Here is a 19,249-nt window from a genome sequence, read left to right as displayed (position 1 = left end):
GGGGGGGGGGTTTGGGGGGGAGGTCAACATAGGTGGTAGGAAGTTCAAGAATCTGGGCCTCAAAGGAAGTTTAAGAGGTAGGATAGGGTGAATGTGAATAGTAATATAGTAAAAGATAGCAGCCATTTTACTGTAGCTGTGGCAAGGGGCAGGAGTTAGAAAACTACAAAGAAAAAATGTACTTTGATGTGTCTGTATAAATGATAGAAGATTAGAGATAGGACAGAATGTATAGCACTGACTGAAGAGACAGATATAATAAACATCTCAGAGACCTGGTAGAAGGAAGATAACCAATGGGACACTGTGATAATGGAGTACAAATGATATCACACAGTTATTCATTCATACTCAAGAAATGATCTATCATTCTGATATTGGACACGCAAATACATAGAGGTTTTAATGATTACAACAGCAAATAATTATGTTGGCAGGAGTGGAATGACAATAATCAAGGCCCCTAGACAATAAGGGTAATGGGCTCCTAACCACCTATGAAAAGTGATTAAACTAGATGGAGGCAGGGGAGACTTGGTCCCTTGCAGCTGTGGGTCCTTGGACACTGCCCTATCATTCTAATAGTCAACCCTTGTGTGTTAGTGTTCTTATATCTGCCATTAGACCAAAACAATACACTGGTGTCACATTTCATGCTATGCCAAAAAACATGAATACATCTGTTTCAGTAGCCCACTATTCAAAAGTTCTCTGAAAGAGACCATAGCTGAACTGCTTCAACTAATAGCCAATCTGTCGATCAAAACAGGAAAGATTCCGGACTGGAAGGTGGCGAATATTACGCTGATCTTCAAAAAAGGTTCGAGGGGAGACCCGGGAAACTACAGACCGGTGAGTCTGACCTCAGTACTGGGAAAGATGGTAGAGGCGCTGATAAAAGACGGCATTATGGATCACCTTGACGGACACGATCTGATGAGGACCAGCCAGCACGGTTTCAGCAAAGGCAGATCTTGTCTAATAAACTTGCTGCACTTCTTTGAGGGAATTAACAGGCAGATAGACAAGGGCGACCTGGTCGACATTGTATATCTGGACTTTCAGAAGGCGTTCGACAAGGTTCCACATGTACGACTACTTCAGAAAATTGCAAGCCTTGGAATCGAGGGTGAAATACGTGGATCAAAAACTGGCTGGAGCATAGGAAACAGAGAGTGGGGGTAAATGGACAATACTCAGACTGCAAGAGCATCACCAGTGGAGTACCGCAGGGCTCGGTGCTTGGACCCGTGCTATTCAACATCTGTATAAATGATATGGACATAGATACAATGAGCAAGGTGATTAATTTGTGGATGATACGAAGTTATTCAGAGTAGTGAAGACGCAGGGGGACTGTGAAGATCTGCAACATGACATAATCAGGCTCGAGGAATGGGCATCGACATGGCAGATCAGGTTCAACGTGGATAAGTGTAAAGTAATGCATGTCGGTAAAAAAATGTCCAGGGTGGTACTTGGAGAGACCTCCCAGGAAAGGGACTTGGGAGTTCTGATCGACAAGTTGATGAAGCCGTCCACGCAATGTGTGGCAGCGGCAAAAAGGGCAAACAGAATGCTAGGAATGATAAAGAAGGGGATCACGAACAGATCAGAGAAGGTTATCGGGCCATGGTGCACCCTCACCTGGAGTACTGCGTCCAGCACTGGTCGCCGTACATGAAGAAGGACACAGTACTACTCAAAAGGGTCCAGAGAAGAGCGACTAAGATAGTTAAGGGGTTGGAGGAGTTGCCGTACAGCAAAAGATTAGAGAAACTGGGCCTCTTCTCCCTTGAACAGAGGACATTGAAAGGGGACATGATCGAAGCATTCAAGGTACTGAAGGGGATAGACTTAGTAGATAAGGACAGGTTGTTCACCCTCTCCAAGGTAGGGAGAATGAGAGGGCACTCTCTAAAGTTGAAAGTGGATAGATTCCGTACAAACGTAAGGAAGTTCTTCACCCAGAGAGTTTTAGAAAACTGGAACACTCTTCCGGAGTCTGTCATAGGGGGAAACACCCTCCAGGGATTCAAGACAAAGTTAGACAAGTTCCTGCTGAACAAGGACATACGCTGATAGGGCTAGTTTCAGTTAGGGCGTTGGTCTTTGACCAGAGGGCCGCCGCGTGAGTTGACTGCTGGGCATGATGGACCACTGGTCTGACCCAGGAGTGAAAATTATTTTGTTCTTATGTTCTCTCCACCCATAAATCCCTTTTGATCAGACAATGTAAACCACAACAGCTCAGGAGAACCATAGATCTAAGCACCAAGGCTCTGTGGCTCCTTAACAACTCTTTCTGTTGCTAGTGCTGTCATAGTTATACTGGAGGAGCTGCAACAGGGACCGATGTTTGAGATGATCACAGAAGAGGTTAAGATGCCTGGAGAATAGATGGGGAGGAGAAGGGATGAGTAGAGGAGATTCTGAGATAGGATAAAATACTGGGCCATTGCAGGGGGTTGAGGAGGGATCCTAGATCACAGGAAGGGGTGGAGGGGACACGGGTCTGATGCAGGGAGTGAGGACTGATATGTGGTGTAGGTAGGAGAAAGAGGATTGGAGCCTTGGACATGAATCTGATATAAGGGGTTGAGGTTGGTAGAAGGAGGCTGATAGATAAGATGCCGGTGATTCAAAAGGGGGCTTATGCTGGCAAATGGGGGTATAGAATGGGGTCTGATGGGGGTAGTTCATAGAAAGGGGCAGATGCTAGGGTAGGGAGAAGGGGGCTCAGAGATAATTCCTATGCTCATTGTGTTGGAGAAGGGATCTAATGATGGGCCTGGAAGGACACAGGGAGCTGTGGACAGAGCATGTGTCTCCCCCCCCCCAAATAAATAAAAAAATGGAATTCTGATACCCCCAGAAAGAACTCTTTCTGCCCCCAACAAAGCACCAAGAAAGATCTGTTCAGTTCCACTGTTGGGAAATTGGACAAGCGATCAGAGAAGGGTTTCCCAGTTAATAAAGTCTACAGATGTTCTCAAGTATTCTCTGAAATGGAGTACAGTACTGCAAAAGCCAAGTGCATGGAAATAAATCCAGTCTGATTCCTCTAGAGCAGTGTCTCTCAAATTTTTTAAGCTCTGGCACACTAAATGGAGCAAATGTTTTTCGCAGCACACATTATAATTGAAATTATAAAAATGCAAAACCAACAAAAATTAAAATTTGAGAGTTATTTATTTAAAGTTCTTTAAGCTATGAATTGGTAATTTTAACAAATGTGAAACTAAAGTAGATAGAATAGAATTGCTAATCAATGTGATGGATGTGCTTGTTTTTGAGTGCAAATTAACTCAAAATGCAGCTCAATCGTTGACAAGCAAACACGCATTTCATCATCCACCATCAGCAGTTGTTATCATTTTTTCGATGTAATTTCTGCAAAGATAAGAAGATCCAAACGGTAACAAAACCTTGATTGCTTCTTTGCTCAAGTTAGAATAACTACTACATGAAAAAATAAAACTAAAATTACTCGCTGTTAGTTTTCAAGGACCAATCACGTCAAAGAATGTGGTTTGTCTGGGCAGTTGTCTCTTGCTTACGCAACGTACATGTTATCTATTCTAGTGTACACTTATGAAGGGAAGTTTTAAAAATAAAGTAAAATTCTGGAATCTTTCATGGCACACCTGAAATCTCTTTGGGGCACACAGTTTGAGAGACACTCTCTAGAGTATGGGTATCTGAATATTTTTTCCTTTTAGGCTTCCTTTCTAATTCTTGATCTCATAGATGAGTTATGATGGAATTATTCTGATCCTTGGCTGACATGTATTAATGTTTGTTTATAATACTACATTTCAAAGCATTCCCTTCTGGCTTTCCTTCTTTATTTGGTTTCAGAATTTCATTTTCTGTTTCTAGGTGTTCCCATTTCTCCAACTCTTCTTTAAGAATCTTCCTTCTCATCTCCATGGGTAATGATGTAGCACAGAGATTTGTAATCAATGTTTCCTGCCACATCAATAGGAGTCACTGCAAACATTTGTTCTACCTGAGAGAGAGAGAAAAATTTAAGTGACCTGATTTATGTCATAATTCATGCAGGTGCAACTTACCAAGCTATATCTCCTTATAAGGAGGAGCATTCTGTCAGTGTAATGATTGTTTTAGTTCAATAAGAACATCAGTCTTGAACCAGTGGGCTTATGCACCTTCACCCACTGAGTGTGTATAAAGAGCCTCGTTTGCCTTTTTCCACTCCGCCTTCCTTTTCCTGGGCTGCCTGTACTCCTCAGTTATTCTCTCTGTCTTGTGAGGTGGTAGGAGGCTGTCCTGCTCATTTATTTATTTTTTTATTTTTGGGGTTTTTATCTTCTGGTCGAGAGGCTCTTTAGTACTGCAGAGGCTCTCGGTCTCATGACATCTCTGGCTGTGGGAGAACATAGACTTTCAGGTCAGAAGTCTGTAGTCAAAGGGCTGCCTGCATTGCAGGGTACCCACTTGACCAGCCAACACTAATAGTTTGGGAACTTGGAAACCAGACCCCTTAGGAGCAAGGCTCGCCCTAGGTTCTGTCTGCAGTGGGCCTGGGTGCAGGCTGAACAGCTCTGTCACAGTTCTCCAGGATCAGGGCTGACTATATTTCCTCCCTTTAGCACGCATGATGAGAGACTGAGGTCTCAGTCCCACCAGAGGGACTGAGAGGCAGTCTGAAGAAGCAAGTAGTCCGGTTTCCAGGCTTGCCTGGTCATTATCAGCACAAGCATGGCACAGTGAGTACAGGTTAGGGTCACCATATGGCTCCAGATAAAGGAGTACTAGTGTATAAACTACAACAAAATACCCCAGCAGTATATATATACAGTATATATATAATAGAGAACCAATCCAAATACTGCTACTACCCAGCAATACACTTCTAAATATAAGCCCAGACAGCTGGAAGGGCTCGGGTCTCAGAAACGGAGCCTACGCACAGCAGTGACAATCACAAACTGAAGAAAATCAGCGTAGTACAATCGCTCCAACTCCAATCATTGACCCACAAATATTTTTTTAAGGCATTTTCAAAAAGCAATTAAAACAGCTAACCCACAGCCGGGTTGCATAAAAGAAGTATAAGCTAGAAACTGAAAAAACTACTTAGCTTTTATGGCTGACTTTGCTGACTTTGCTGATTTGTCTTTATAGAAGAGTGCAGTCACTAGTGTAGATTTGCAAATCTGTACAGTTTTCAAAGGAATTTGCCCAAATAACTTAATAGTTAACTGGGTAAATTCCCAGAGATGAAAACTTCCCTTCACTTAGTATGCACAGTTCTGAATTTATATCTGCTGTCTATTTTACAATATGGTCCCCTTTTACTAAACTGCAATAGTGGTTTTTAGCGCAGGGAGCCTATGAGCATCAAGAGCAGCGCTGGGCATTCAGCGCAGCTCCCTGCGCTAAAAACTGCTATTGTGGTTTAATAAAAAGGATGGAGGGTATATTTGTCTATTTTTGTATGGTTGTTACTGAGGTGACAATACATATAGTCATCTGCCTTGACCTCTTTGAAAAAAACCCAGAATAGGAATGATAATTAACATTTTCTCAGCGTATAGTGTGCTTTGTGTTTTTTAATTTTATTGTTGGTAGATCATTTTGACTTGGTCATTTTAAAGTAGCTCACAAGCTCAAAAAGTTTGGGCACCTCTGAGCTAGAGCGTTGAAACTGTGTATTTCTATTTTATCCCCCATTTTACAAAACTGTGGAGCGTTTTTTAGCGCCAGCCGTGGTGGTTGCAGCTCTGATGCTCAGAATTCTATGAGCGTCAGGGCTGTTACCACTGTGGCTAAAATCCACACTACAGTTTTGTAAAAGAGTGAGGGGTTAGTTTGTGATGACATATTCCATACTAGGCGAAGGTGTTTTCTGTGTTCTGTGTGTTCGAAAGACATGGTTTTCTGTTAGGATTGACGGTGTAGGATTGATCTGTGCTGGTCTGGCTTGTTTAGTTTTACAATGGGTGTATTGATGTACTGCTCACTGCAATATGTAAGATGCTGCCTTTTCCTAGGTACTCATGTGTGATGTGTGGTTTGTTACTAAAAATCATGTTTTTCTTACAGATGGGGGGGGTTGCCAAAAAATGATGGGCCCCGGGTGTTACATATGCTACGTACGCCACTGTATGTAAAGATACCAGAAAGCTGGCGTAGCAAAAACTTTAAGTAAATTGTTATTCTTCTAAGTTTTGAGTATTTAACCCTCGCACAATCTCACGGGCACTCGTTTCAAGTTTATTGAGATTTTGATTTAAACGCAATATCAAATATTTTCAATGCGTATAACAAAAATAAATTTGGGGAAATAAATAAAACCATTTGAACAATAAACATACAAACATATCCATAGATGATTAAAATTACATAAGGAGTACAAGGATAAACTACATTTGTTTAAAAATGCGTTCTCCGCGCCTGCTCATAAATTTGTTGACTGGAAGGATCCAGCAATGTGGCCAGATGCCATTCAGGACAAAGACAGAGAAAGAATTGTGCAATTTGGATTAATGATGGAAGATGATTTAAAGCAAATGGCACAGTCTATGAGTAAAGATCTTGACGGACGTTCTTTTTATGAATATCTCCTCTATGCCAAATCACCCAATGGACGTGAGAAGATTTTACGGGACTGGCTTAGGTGGAGCATTAGCAGAAAAGTATGTGTGTATTCGGCCCATGGAAGAAGGGGGGGGCGTTGGGGGGGGGGAAGGGGTGCGTGGGGGGCCCAATAGGATTGCTCAGGAAGGGGCCCAGAAATTTCTGATGGCGGCCCTGACAAAACCACCAGATAAATAAGAACAATGCACTTGCTCGTTCATCTTGTCATACTATCGCTGGTTTTGGGCTACTTTTCCGTGGTCCATTCTGTATCATCTTCTTTGTGGAGTTCCACCAGGATCAATTCTTTAATATCTTTATTAGCAAATTGTCCACTCTCATTTTTATGCTGATCACATCTTACTTGCGTATCCTGGTCTGTCTTCTTTCCCCAGACTTTAATCCATTGCAAGCCAATCTCAACTCGATGGTGCATTGGTTTCACAATAATACATTTCTTTTGAACCAGAAAAAAAGGTCTGTTGGATAATGGGCTGCTTTATCCATTCAATTGTTTCAGCACTTTTTGATTCCCCTGTTAGCACGGTTGAGAGTTTGCAATATTTTGACGTGACAATAGATACTTCTATTTCATTTCAAAAACATATTTCACAGGTTAAAAAAGCAGGATTTTTAGCTCTCTGCTGACTTCATCCAGTAAAGAAAATAATTGATAATCAATCATTATATATGCTTATTCATGTATTTCTCATCTCACATTTGGATTATTGCAATTTGTCTGTAGCAGGGGTTATGAAATCCCAACTGAAACAGTTACAAACACTTCAGAACACTACAGCTTGCCTTTTACTTAATGCTCCTAAATTTGATCACTGCTTGCCATTCTAATATTGCATTCTGTTACAAATTTTATGTCTAACTCACAGGTCTATCTCATACATTCTGGTCAGCCATCTTATTTATCTAACCTGGTTATCCCAAATACACCTTACAGGGCCCTTAGGCCATTAGCCTAAAATCATCTAAGAACATAAGAACATAAGCATCGCCTCTGCTGAGTCAGACCACAGGTCCATCATGCCCAGCAGTCCGCTCCTGCGGCGGCCCCCAGGTCAATGACCTGTAAGTTATCTATTACTCATTGCCAACCTATATTTGAATGCTTTATGACCTGTAAGTTATTTATTACTCTAAAGCATTTTGTACTGTATAGTACCCCTCTATCTGTACCCCTCAATCCCCTTTTCCCTCAGGAGCTTGTCCAGTCCCATTTTGAAACCCAAAATCGTATTCTGTTCTACTACCTCCATCCACCAGCAAGGGCTCATTATGAGTCCATTAGGCTTGCAGCCTTCTTTTATTTGGCACCTTCTTTATGGAATACTATCCCTGAGAAATTTATTTTAAGAAATTTAAGAAATCACTTGTCATATTTATTTGAGAAGGCCCATTACTGGTAGCACAATGCCTTTTGACCCTTGAAGGAGTTGTTCATGGGTACACGGAGCAGCTCTCTAATCTCTAATCTGTAAATTGTAGAGTGATTGTTTCCTTTTCGGTGTGATTGTTATATCTTTCTTTTTTGAAAGGCGGTTTAGCAAGTATGCTAATAAACTGTAAAACTATATTTTCTCTGTGTTCTCTGTCCTATATTGAATGGCCTCCCTCTCCTTCTCCCCCTGTTTGAAAACATCTCTCTCCTCATCTCTTGAATGGGGTATTCTTTTATTAAGTTTTTCTTCCAAGGTATCTCTAACTGAAAAACCTACTGGTTAATATTGCTTCTTGGCAGAGTTGTGTTAAGTGATGCAGAGGGATCGAAGACTTCCTCAAAGTTGCTTCTGATCCTTTTCTTTTCTCTATCCGTGCTTGAACTAGTGATACTTTCTTTATTAACTGGTCTCTCTCTTTTATCAAATTTATTAATCTTACTTCTTATTTTTGATATTTCTCCTGTTTTAGTGATTATTACTTTTATACCAAGGTTATATTGTACCATATTTGTAGTCTAGCTCATCTCTCCTAAAATTCATATCTATTAGAGGCTTTTTAAAACTGATCTAAATGTTTCTTTTAAACGTCATACAACATTTCAAAACATATATCATTCTATTTAACAAAGCATACATTATTCTGTTTAAGGGCTGTTGAGTAGAGATGGTGCCCATCTATCAAAGAAGGGAAGAAATGTCTTCAGTAACAGTCTGGTTAATCTACTGATGAGGCTTCAATCTAGAACTGTTCATCTGGGCAAGGTATGTGTAAACCCTCAGCTAAGCCAAGGCAAGTGTAAGCTCTCAGCTAAGTGAAGCATTAAGTACCGCTTCACAAATGGGAAAAGAGGGCGATGTCTGGAAAGCAGTATATACTAATGCCTGTAGTATGGGGAGTAAGGTTCTGGATTTAGAGGCTGTGATGGAAGATGCAGATTTGGATTTTGTATGTGTGTGTGTGGGGGGAGGGGGAGGAACGTGGTTCATTAAGAACCATCATTCAAATGGAGTGATAAGTCCAAACAAAGACTGGTGAACTCTGAATATTTCAGCAAATTCTTTATTCTTTAATTCAACAAATATGGACTCGACATGCATATGTTTCGGCCCAAACGGCCTGCTTCAGGAGTTTCAGAAGTCTGTGTGTGCATCAAAAAGAACATCCAAAAGTCAATAGGACTTCACATGGTACACGGTACGAAAACTGCCACCTCTTGCAAACTGTATATGGAAGTTTGCAAGAGGTGGCAGTTTTCGTACCGTGCACCATGTGAAGTCCTATTGACTTTTGGATGTTCTTTTTGATGCACACACAGATTTCTGAGACTCCTGAAGCAGGCCGTTTGGGCCGAAACATGCGCATGTCGAGTCCATAGTTGTTGAATTAAAGAATAAAGAATTTGCTGAAATATTCAGAGTTCACCAGTCTTTGTTTGGACTTATCCACTCCATTGTGTTTGAGTATTGATCTTGTGGATTTGACTCTCCTGTGTTTTCTTGTCATTAAGAACCTTGACTGGATATAGTATACCACGCTGTTTCTGTTCAGGAAAGACAGGATAGGAAGAAAGAGAAGGGAATGGCAAATCTTATAGTTAATATTAGACAGAAGTCAAGCCAATACATTAACTATGGGGCTCATAATAAAAAAAAACAACGTACAAAAAGTGGCCTAAGTCGGTATTTGGACGATCAAAAAGACAGATCGTCCAAGTACCGATAATCAAAACTGGTTTTAGATGTATCTAAAACCAGCTTAGGCCTTTTCACTGCCTCTGTATGCCCAGAGTGAAAAGGGGCATTTTTAGAGGAGTGGGTTGGGCGGGAGGTGGGCTGACCTAGACTTAGTTGTCTGTGCTCCTTATCTCAAAAAAGATATTGCGGCACTAGAAAAGGTTCCAAGAAGAGCGACCAAGATGATAAAGGAGATGAAACTCCTCTCATATGAGGAAAGACTATAGAAGTTAGGGCTCTTCAGCTTGGAAAAGAGATGGCTGAGGGGAGATATGATCAAAGTCTACAAAATCCTGAGTGGTGTAGAATGGGTGCAAGTGGATCAATTTTTTACTGCATTAAAATTTACAAAGACTAGGGGACATTTGATGAAGTTACAGAATAATACTTTTAAAACCAATGGGAGGAATATTTTTTCACTCAGATAATAGTTAAGCTCTGGAATGCGTTGCCAGAGGATGTAGTAAGAGTGGTTAATATAGCTAGTTTAAAAAAAGGTTTGGACAAGTTCCTGGAGGAAAAATCCATAAACTGCTGTTGAGACAGACATAGGAGAAATCACTGCTTGCCCTGGATCAGTGGCATGGAATGCTGCTATTATTGTTTTTTTTTGCCAGGTACTTGTGATTTGGATTGGCCTCCATGAAGACAGGATTGGGCTAGATGGACCATTGGTCTGATCCAGTAAGGCTATTCTTATGTTCTTATGACATGGAGCTAGGCTTGCATTGCTTGAACCACATTCATTAAATTATTGAGGAGATTAGAACATCTGGTCATGTGCTCCATGTCATCTTAGCCTCTGGTCTGAGTAAGTCCAATCTATCAAGGTTACCCAACAAAGGGGACTGTTGTGCCCTACAATAGCAGCAGCATACCTGCAGATGATAAGGCCCAGAAGGTAACGGCATAGAAATAGACATGGGTCAGGACCAATGTTCCCTCTAAGGATTGATGAGGTGTGTGCAAAAAAAAATATGCATGAGCGACAAGTTACATACTCCACAAATTTATGAGCAGGCACGGAGGACACATTTTTATATGTAAGTCATTTTTATTAAACCGGCAAGAAAACACACAATATACAGTAAGTCATAAATATATAGTCATAATACAACTCCAATCCTCTATCCCCCTAACCCCCCCCCACCCCTCCTGGGCAGCAGCAGCAGCGGTAAACATTCCCAAAGAATAACACAGTCGAAATAGGAGCAGTAAACAAATCAAATATCCCAAAGTTGTCGTTGAACATGAGTAAAGGTCAAACTAAAAGAATACCAACATTGACGGAATAACCGACCTGCTTTAGCAGACATGTCCACAATATCTTTCCGTTCCAGTAACATTTGCTGTAACATTAATGCTCTCCACTGCTGAATAGAAGGAGGCTGAGGTGAGAGCCACTGTAATAGGACACATTTCCTGCCCAGTAATACAGTTTTCTTAATGAAGGCCGCACAACCTGGTCGAGGCGGGTGAAAACGAATATGTAGAGTGAAGAGAAAACTTGGATGCATCCTCCAGGAACAACCCCAAAGCCGAGCCACAGCAGACACCAGTTGCAACCAAAAGGCAGACACCAAGGGGCAAGTCCAAAACATGTGTCCAAAAGATGCCATAGGCTGCACGCATTTTCCACAATAATGTCCCGTACTGATCCCCATTACATGAGCTCTCTTGGGTGGATAAAAGGCTCGCAGTAAGAACTTGTAATTTCGTTCCCTTTCCACTGATGACAATATGGAAGCATGCCCCAAACGAATGCCTTTACGGATCATATCATCAGAAATAGGTACTTGAAGATCAGCTGACCATTTCTGGGCCAAGGTAAGAAAGTCCAGGTCACCAGAGAGCTCCTGCAGGAACTTATGATAAAATTTCAACGGTATGGGCTCATGAGCTGTAAGACAAAGAGCTTCCTGTAAACTGTTTTGAACATCCTCTCTCAACACTACCGGAGTCAAGGTCCGCAAGTAATGCTGAAGTTGTCGATAAGCAAACCAATCCGCAGGGGAAAGATGAAACAATGTCTGTAGCTCGGCAAAGGGGACAGGAAGACCCGTATGAAGCACCACCTGTGACACATACTGAAGACCCACGGTGGCCCAACGCCGGAATGTTGCAGAGTCCAAGCCAGGTAAGAAGTTTCCATTACCAGCTATGGAGAGATAAGGCGTTCCACAGGGGGAAATCTTCAACATCTTACACAGCATTTTCCAAGCCTTACGCATTACCGGTAAGAATGGGTGTGATTGTAACAGAGGCAAGTCCGGCAAGTGGAGAGCATGTAAGAGATAGCTAAAATGGTAAGGCTGAAAATGAAAACATTCAATCTCAGGTAATGAAAAACATGTAGTATTACAAAACCAGTCATAGATATGCCGTAATTGACAGGCAAGGTTAAATCTAGAAACACTCAGAAGACCCAACCCCCCCTGATTAATTGGTAACATCAACTTAGATAACGAAATCCTAGCCCGTTTCCCCTGCCACAGGTATGCAGAAAGATGTGAGTTGTGTTGAGATAAATGTGTTGATGTTAACATAATAGGAAGCATTTGTAATATATAAAGCCATTGTGGTAGTATCATCATATTATAGAGAGCAATTCGGCCAGAAAGGGATATGGGAAGTTTCCGCCAATTATAAAGTGTGGTTGCTGTACGACGGAGTAAGGGCAAAACATTAGCAGGATAAAGCCTGTCCAAATTCTGAGGAATAACCACCCCCAAATAAATCAATTGGGAAGGGGCCCACTGTAAAGAAAACTCTCCCTGCCAGGTCTGACGCACCTCAGGCGAGGTCGGAAGCACCAATGACTTCTGCTTATTGAGGACTAGACCTGAGTAGAGATGAAACTCATCCAGGAGATCCAATGCTCGGGACAATGAACGGTGGGGGTTACCCAAAGTAAGTAAAAGATCGTCTGCAAACGCCAACACCCGTAACTGGGAAGAACCCTCTGGCAATCCCACGATCTCATCATCTCTCTGAAGTGTGTGTAGCAAAAGGTCCAAGTACAAAAGAAAAAGGAGGGGGGATAGCGGACAACCCTGTCGCGTCCCCCTGCCCACAGGAAAAGCATGGGATCTCACCCCATTAACCAATACTGAGGCGGTGGGTCCCGAGTAAAGTGTACAGATCAGCGCTAAGTAACTATCAGGGAGCCCTATATGCTGTAATACCTGGAACAAGTAATGCCAATGAACCTTGTCAAAGGCTTTTGCTGCGTCTAACCCAACTAATAAACCAGGGTAATGAATCTGTTGAGCTCGGGAAAATGCCAATAATACCCGGCGAACATTAAGTACGGAATGTCGTGTCCGAACAAAGCCCACCTGCTCAGGCACAATAATAGTAGGCAACAAGGGTGCTAACCTATCCGCCAATACACGAGCCAAAATTTTAATATCAACATTCAATAGAGATATCGGTCGATAAGATTCAATGTCAGTGGGCAATTTAGATGGTTTCGGAATCAAGGTAATCAGGGCGTCATTAGCATAGCGGGGGAATGTACCGTGGACCTGGACCGCTGTGTAGTAATCCAAGAGAGACCCCCCCCTATGGAGGAAGATAAGATCTTAAAAAACTCCGGGGAATAACCATCCGGCCCCGGGGCCGTACAGGACTTCAATTTCTGTATCGCCTGCAGCACCTCCTGTAGGTGCAAAGGTCTATCCAACCGGGATACCTGGGCTGCTGATAATCAGGGCATCCCCGCATCCTCCAAGTAATCGCACACATCGGGACCCGTATAAGGACCCGGTGAAGCATAGAAAGCCTCAAAGTAGGTTTTAAAGCTAGCCGAAATTTCCACCGCTGAAGTCAACGTCTTTCCAGAGCTCTCTCGTATCATGGAGATATATCTGGATCCCATCCAGCTCTTAGTTACGGATGCTAATAATTTTCCCGCTTTATTACCATATTTGTAAAATTGAAATTTTCGATAAAACAGCAATTTTTTTGTACGTTCATGGATAAGGGAATTTAACTCAGCCAGCACTGTTTTATACACGTCATTATTAGCCACTGTGGGGGTGGTCAACAAATCACGTTTTAACTGCACCGACTGACGTTCAAGCTGTACTATACGATGCGCTATGCGTCAGGTCCTATAAGCAACATAAGCGATGATGTCCCCACGCAACATTGCTTTTGCTGTGTCCCAAAACAATATAGGTTGATCTATATGAAGGGCATTAAAGGAACAATAGGCCTCCCATTTTTCCAAGAGAAATTTCTGGAAGTGAGCATCATCATGCAGATAAGAGGGAAATCTCCATCCCGACCCAGGACCCACAGGACCTCCCACCGCAACATCAAGCCAGATCATGTGATGATCTGACACTTCAAGGGGGCCTATTGTTGCCTCAGAGACCCGAGCAAACAAGGTTTCAGAAAGTAAGGTGTAATCGATTCTAGAAAAAGAACCATGGGCTCTAGACTGGTGCGTATAATCCCGCTCAGTAGGGTGAAGTAACCTCCAGGGGTCCACCAACCCCAAAGCTCGACAAAGATAAGGAATACCCTTAGTTTGTTTTACTGGCGTCACTCCCGTTACCCCAGAGCGGTCCATGCCCGAATCTAATACTTGATTCAAGTCACCTACTAGTATCAGTGGACACTCAGAATCCTGTAAACAAATATTAACCAAATTTTGGAAGAATGAATGTCGATATCCATTAGGGCCATAGCCCACCAATAACCTAAAGGGCCCACCAGGTCCAACCACTTTCACCAAAAGGTAGCGACCCTGAGGATCACGCCTCAGGACCTGGAGTGTACATGGCAAGCCCTTCCTAACTAATATGGCTACCCCTGCCCTCTTCCCTGGAGAAGAAGCATAGTGTAGGTCCCCAACCCAACCTCTCCGGAGTTTCTGGTGTTCTAAATCCGTGAGTCTAGTCTCCTGTAGGCAGGCTATATCAGCCGAATGATGCTTCAATTGGGACAAAATTTTTGTGCGTTTAGCAGGGGATGTAATTCCCGACACATTCCAGGAAAGTATACGTAACGTCCGGTCACCCATAAGGAACCCCACCCTGCACACCAAAGCAAGTGAACCCTCCAGTAGGAAATGTCCCAGGGTGCCCACCCTCACCCCAAGACTCCACATACACACTCCATTCAAACCATGCAAACAGCCCTAGAAAAATAAACCCCAGACAACAAACAGGATATAACACAAAATGCCCTAGTAAAGCTGCTGCCACCACCCAGAAATGCCCATCCCCCCAATACCCCCCAACAGTCCCAAAAACCCCCATCATGTGGGAGCGATACAGGTCACGAAAGACGCCTCATCCAGGGCCACCCCGACTAGTTAAAATATAAAGCTCTCAAGAGCCTATAAGACATTATCCCCCTTCAAACAGAAAAAGCTAACAGACAGGTATCATTACCAAACCTCTCAGAGTAAATAAAGTCCACATAGTCAGTCCTCCCCCGGACTGGGGTTACCAAGAAGCTTGATAAATTCAGCTGCTGCCTCAGGGGACTGAAAAGACTTCCAGACTCTATTACGTTGGATCCGCAAAAGGGCCGGGTAGTTGAATTGAAACCGCTGTTTAAGCTCCGAAAGTTGCGCACAAAGAGGGTAGAAGGGCCTCCTCCGTTCCTGCAGCGCCATAGAAAAGTCCTGGCTAATGCGAACCAAAGTTCCATTATATTTAAAGGCTTCCCTCTTGGCTCGATATTGTTGTAGGAGCTCCACTTTATGCCTGAAATTCAAAAGCTTCAGGATGACCACCCGCGGGCGTGTTTCCAGGCCAGGACGGGGGCCCAAGCGGTGCGCCCGTTCCAAGCGCAAAGGCCCCATAGAAGGAGGAAGTGGCAACTCCTCCCGCAGCCAGCGTTCCAGCATGTCCAGCAATAAGCGGTCTGCAATCGTTTCTGGGATGCCCATCAAGCGCAGGTTCGAGCGGCACGAGCGATTTTCTAAGTCATCCAGCTTGTCGGCTTGGGCTCGAACCTGCGCCTGCAACGCGCTAAGGTCAGTACCTCGAGCCATGGAGGTATCCTCCAAGGTGGAGACCCGCTGTTCCAATTCGGTCGTGCGAGCCGCTGCAGCCGCTAACAGGTTCTCAATGTTCGAGATCTGCGCAGTTAACGATTCTAATTTGGGCCCCAGTACCTGAGCGAGTGCCTCCTTTATATCACTCAGCGCGGTCTCCGTGAGGTGTGAGACTGCCGCCGCGGGGCTCGCCGCCATCTTGGTCTCGCTAGGCCGCAAGCGCTCCCGATCCTTTCGTGCCGATTTCGCCTGCATGGAATCCCGAGATCTTGTTATATATTTGTCCATGCAAGGAGACAGTCCCAAAAGACGGTGTACCCACGAGAAAAGTGGGGAAAAACGTCGTAAATTGCAAAAAAGTATGCAGGGTAGCCCCGGAGCAAGCGAGGAGACGTCCTCACACGCTCATGACATCACGTGACCCTTGAGGACACATTTTTAAACAAATGTAGTTTATCCTTGTACTCCTTATGTATTTTTAATCATCTATGGATATGTTTGTATGTTTATTGTTCATATGGTTTTATTTATTTCCCCAAATTTATTTTTGTTATACTCATTGTAAATATTTGATATTGCGTTTAAATCAAAATCTCAATAAACCTGAAAGTTTCAAGTTTCAAGTTTATTAATATATTGATGAATCGCTTATTAGAACGAGTGCCCATGAGATTGTGGGAGGGTTAAATATTCAAAACTTAGAAGAATAACAATTTACTTAAAGTTTTTGCTTCACCAGCTTTCTGGTATCTTTACATACAGTGGCGTACCTAGCATATGTAACACCCGGGGCCCATCATTTTTTGGCACCCCCCCCCCCCATCTATACGAAAAACATGATTTTTAGTAACAAGCCACACGTCACACATGAGTACCTAGGAAAAGGCAGCATCTTACATATTGCAGCGAGCAGTACATCAATACACCCATTGTAAAACTAAACAAGCCAGACCAGCACAGATCAATCCTACACCGTTAATCCTAACAGTAAACCATGTCTTTCGAACACAGAGAACACAGAAAACACCTTCGCCTAGTATGGAATATGTCATCAAAAACTAACCCCTCCCCCTTTTACAAAACTGTAGTGTGGATTTTAGCCACGGTGGTAACAGCCCTGACGCTCATAGAATTCTGAGCATCAGCGCTGCTACCACCACGGCTGGCACTAAAAAACACTCCACAGTTTTGTAAAAGGGGGGATAAAATAGAAATATACAGCTTCAACGTTTTGGGCTTGCGAGCTACTTTAAAATGACCAAGTCAAAATGATCTACCAACAATAAAATTAAAAAACACAAAGAACACTATATGCTGAGAAAATGTTAATTATCATTCCTATTCTGGGTTTGTTTCAAAGAGATCAAGGCAGACTCTATGCATTGTCACCTCAGTAACAACCATACAAAAATAGACAAATATACCCCCTTCCCTTTTTTATTAAACCACAATAGCAGTTTTTAGCACAGGGAACTGCGCTAAATGCCCAGCGCTGCTCTCGACACTCATAGGCTCCCTATGGTAAAAAAAACACTATTGCGGTTTAGTAAAAGGGGGCCATAGTGCAAAATATAGACAGCATATATAAATTCAGACACATTTTGATCATTAAATTTAAAATAAAATCATTTTTCCTACCTTGTCTGGTGATTTCATGAGTCCCTGGTTGCACTTTCATCTTCTGACTGTGTATCCAATCTTTCTTCCCTTCTTTCAGCCTGTATGCTTCCTCTCCTCCAGACCTCATTCCCTCCCCTAACTTTTTCTTCCTCTCTCCCTGCCCTTTCTTTCTTTTTTCTCTCTTGATGCCCCCTTTCTTTTTTTCTGTTTCCCTTCTGTCTCCCTGCCTGCCCCCTTTCTTTCTCCCTACCCTCCACAAAGCTACTGCTGCCACCATCGGGGGAAACAGGCCCCAAAGCCACCGCCATGGCTGCCCCAAGCTCTCTCTGCTTCCCACCGGGCCGACCAGCAATCCTCCAACGTCAATTCTACCGTCAGAGAGGAAGTTCCGCCCAGCCAGACAGCGATTGGCTGGCCTGAACTTCCTCTCCGACTGCAGCCTTAGGGCGGGTGCACAACCGGGGCGGACCGCCCCCCCCCCCTCCTTGGTACGACACTGAAGACATGGCAGAGGACGGTATTGGATTTCAAGAAGAAATTGGACAATTTTCTGAAGGAAAAGTGGATAGAAGGGTATAGATAGAGGACTAGTATACAGGTCCTGGACCTGATGGGCCGCCACGTGAGCGGACTGTTGGGCATGATGGACCTCAGGTCTGACCCAGCAGAGGCACGGCTTATGTTCTTATGCTCTTATGACTGTTGGACCATAAGAAACATAAGAAATGCCTCTGCTGGGTCAGACCCGAGGTCCATCGTGCCCAGCAGTCCGCTCACGCGGCGGCCCAACAGGTCCAGGACCTGTGCAGTAATCTTCTATCTATACCCCTCTATCCCCATTTCCAGTAGGAATTTGTCCAATCCTTTCTTGAACCCCAGTACCGTACTCTGCCTTATAGCGTCCTCTGGAAGCGCATTCCAGGTGTCCACCACACATTGGGTAAAGAAGAACTTCCTAGCATTTGTTTTGAATCTGTCCCCTTTCAACTTTTCCGAATGCCCTCTTGTTCTCTTATTTTCCGAAAGTTCGAAGAATCTGTCCCTCTGTACTCTCTCTATGCCCTTCATGATCTTGTAAGTCTCTATCATATCCCCTCTAAGTCTCCTCTTCTCCAGGGAAAAGAGACCCAGCTTCTCCAATCTCTCAGAATATGACAGGTTTTCCATACCTATTATCAGACGTGTTGCTCTCCTTTGAACCCTCTCAACTAACGCCATATCCTTCTTAAGATACGGCGACCAATATTGGACGCAGTACTCCAAATGCGGGCGCACCATCGCCCGATACAACGGCAGGATAACTTCTTTCGTTCTGGCTGTAATACCCTTTTTGATTATACCAAGCATTCTATTCGCTCTCTTAGCGGCCGCTGCACACTGCAAAGGTGTATCTTCCTGGCCTTACATAAATTCAATTCATAATCAGAACACATCCAATGCTGGTCCAATGGAATTGTCCAAAGGTCTATCTGCATTTTTTTCTGCTCCTGGCTCTACTGTAAATATGGAACTTCAGCTCCTCAGGTTTATGGGTCCAATCCCTATCAACTCTGACATCGCTTTTGGCAACAGTTTAGGGTAGCAGGGTGTTAAATGCTTGCATTCAACCTTAACCACAAAGCCACTAATGGACCAATCTCAGACTGTGGATCAACAGCCTCATGTTTGCCATTATACTTGATCTTAGTGAAAAGGCTGAGAAGCAATTATAGCCAGTGAAATGGTTAAATGACAAGGGGATGTGGTTTAATTACTGTTTCAGCTTAATCCCTTTAAAACCAGCAAGTCGTTTGCTATTCATAATTATTCATGAATTTTT

Source organism: Geotrypetes seraphini, chromosome 1 (assembly GCF_902459505.1).
Source record: "Geotrypetes seraphini chromosome 1, aGeoSer1.1, whole genome shotgun sequence".
Classification (NCBI taxonomy): domain Eukaryota; kingdom Metazoa; phylum Chordata; class Amphibia; order Gymnophiona; family Dermophiidae; genus Geotrypetes; species Geotrypetes seraphini.
This window is presented reverse-complemented; position numbering follows the sequence as displayed.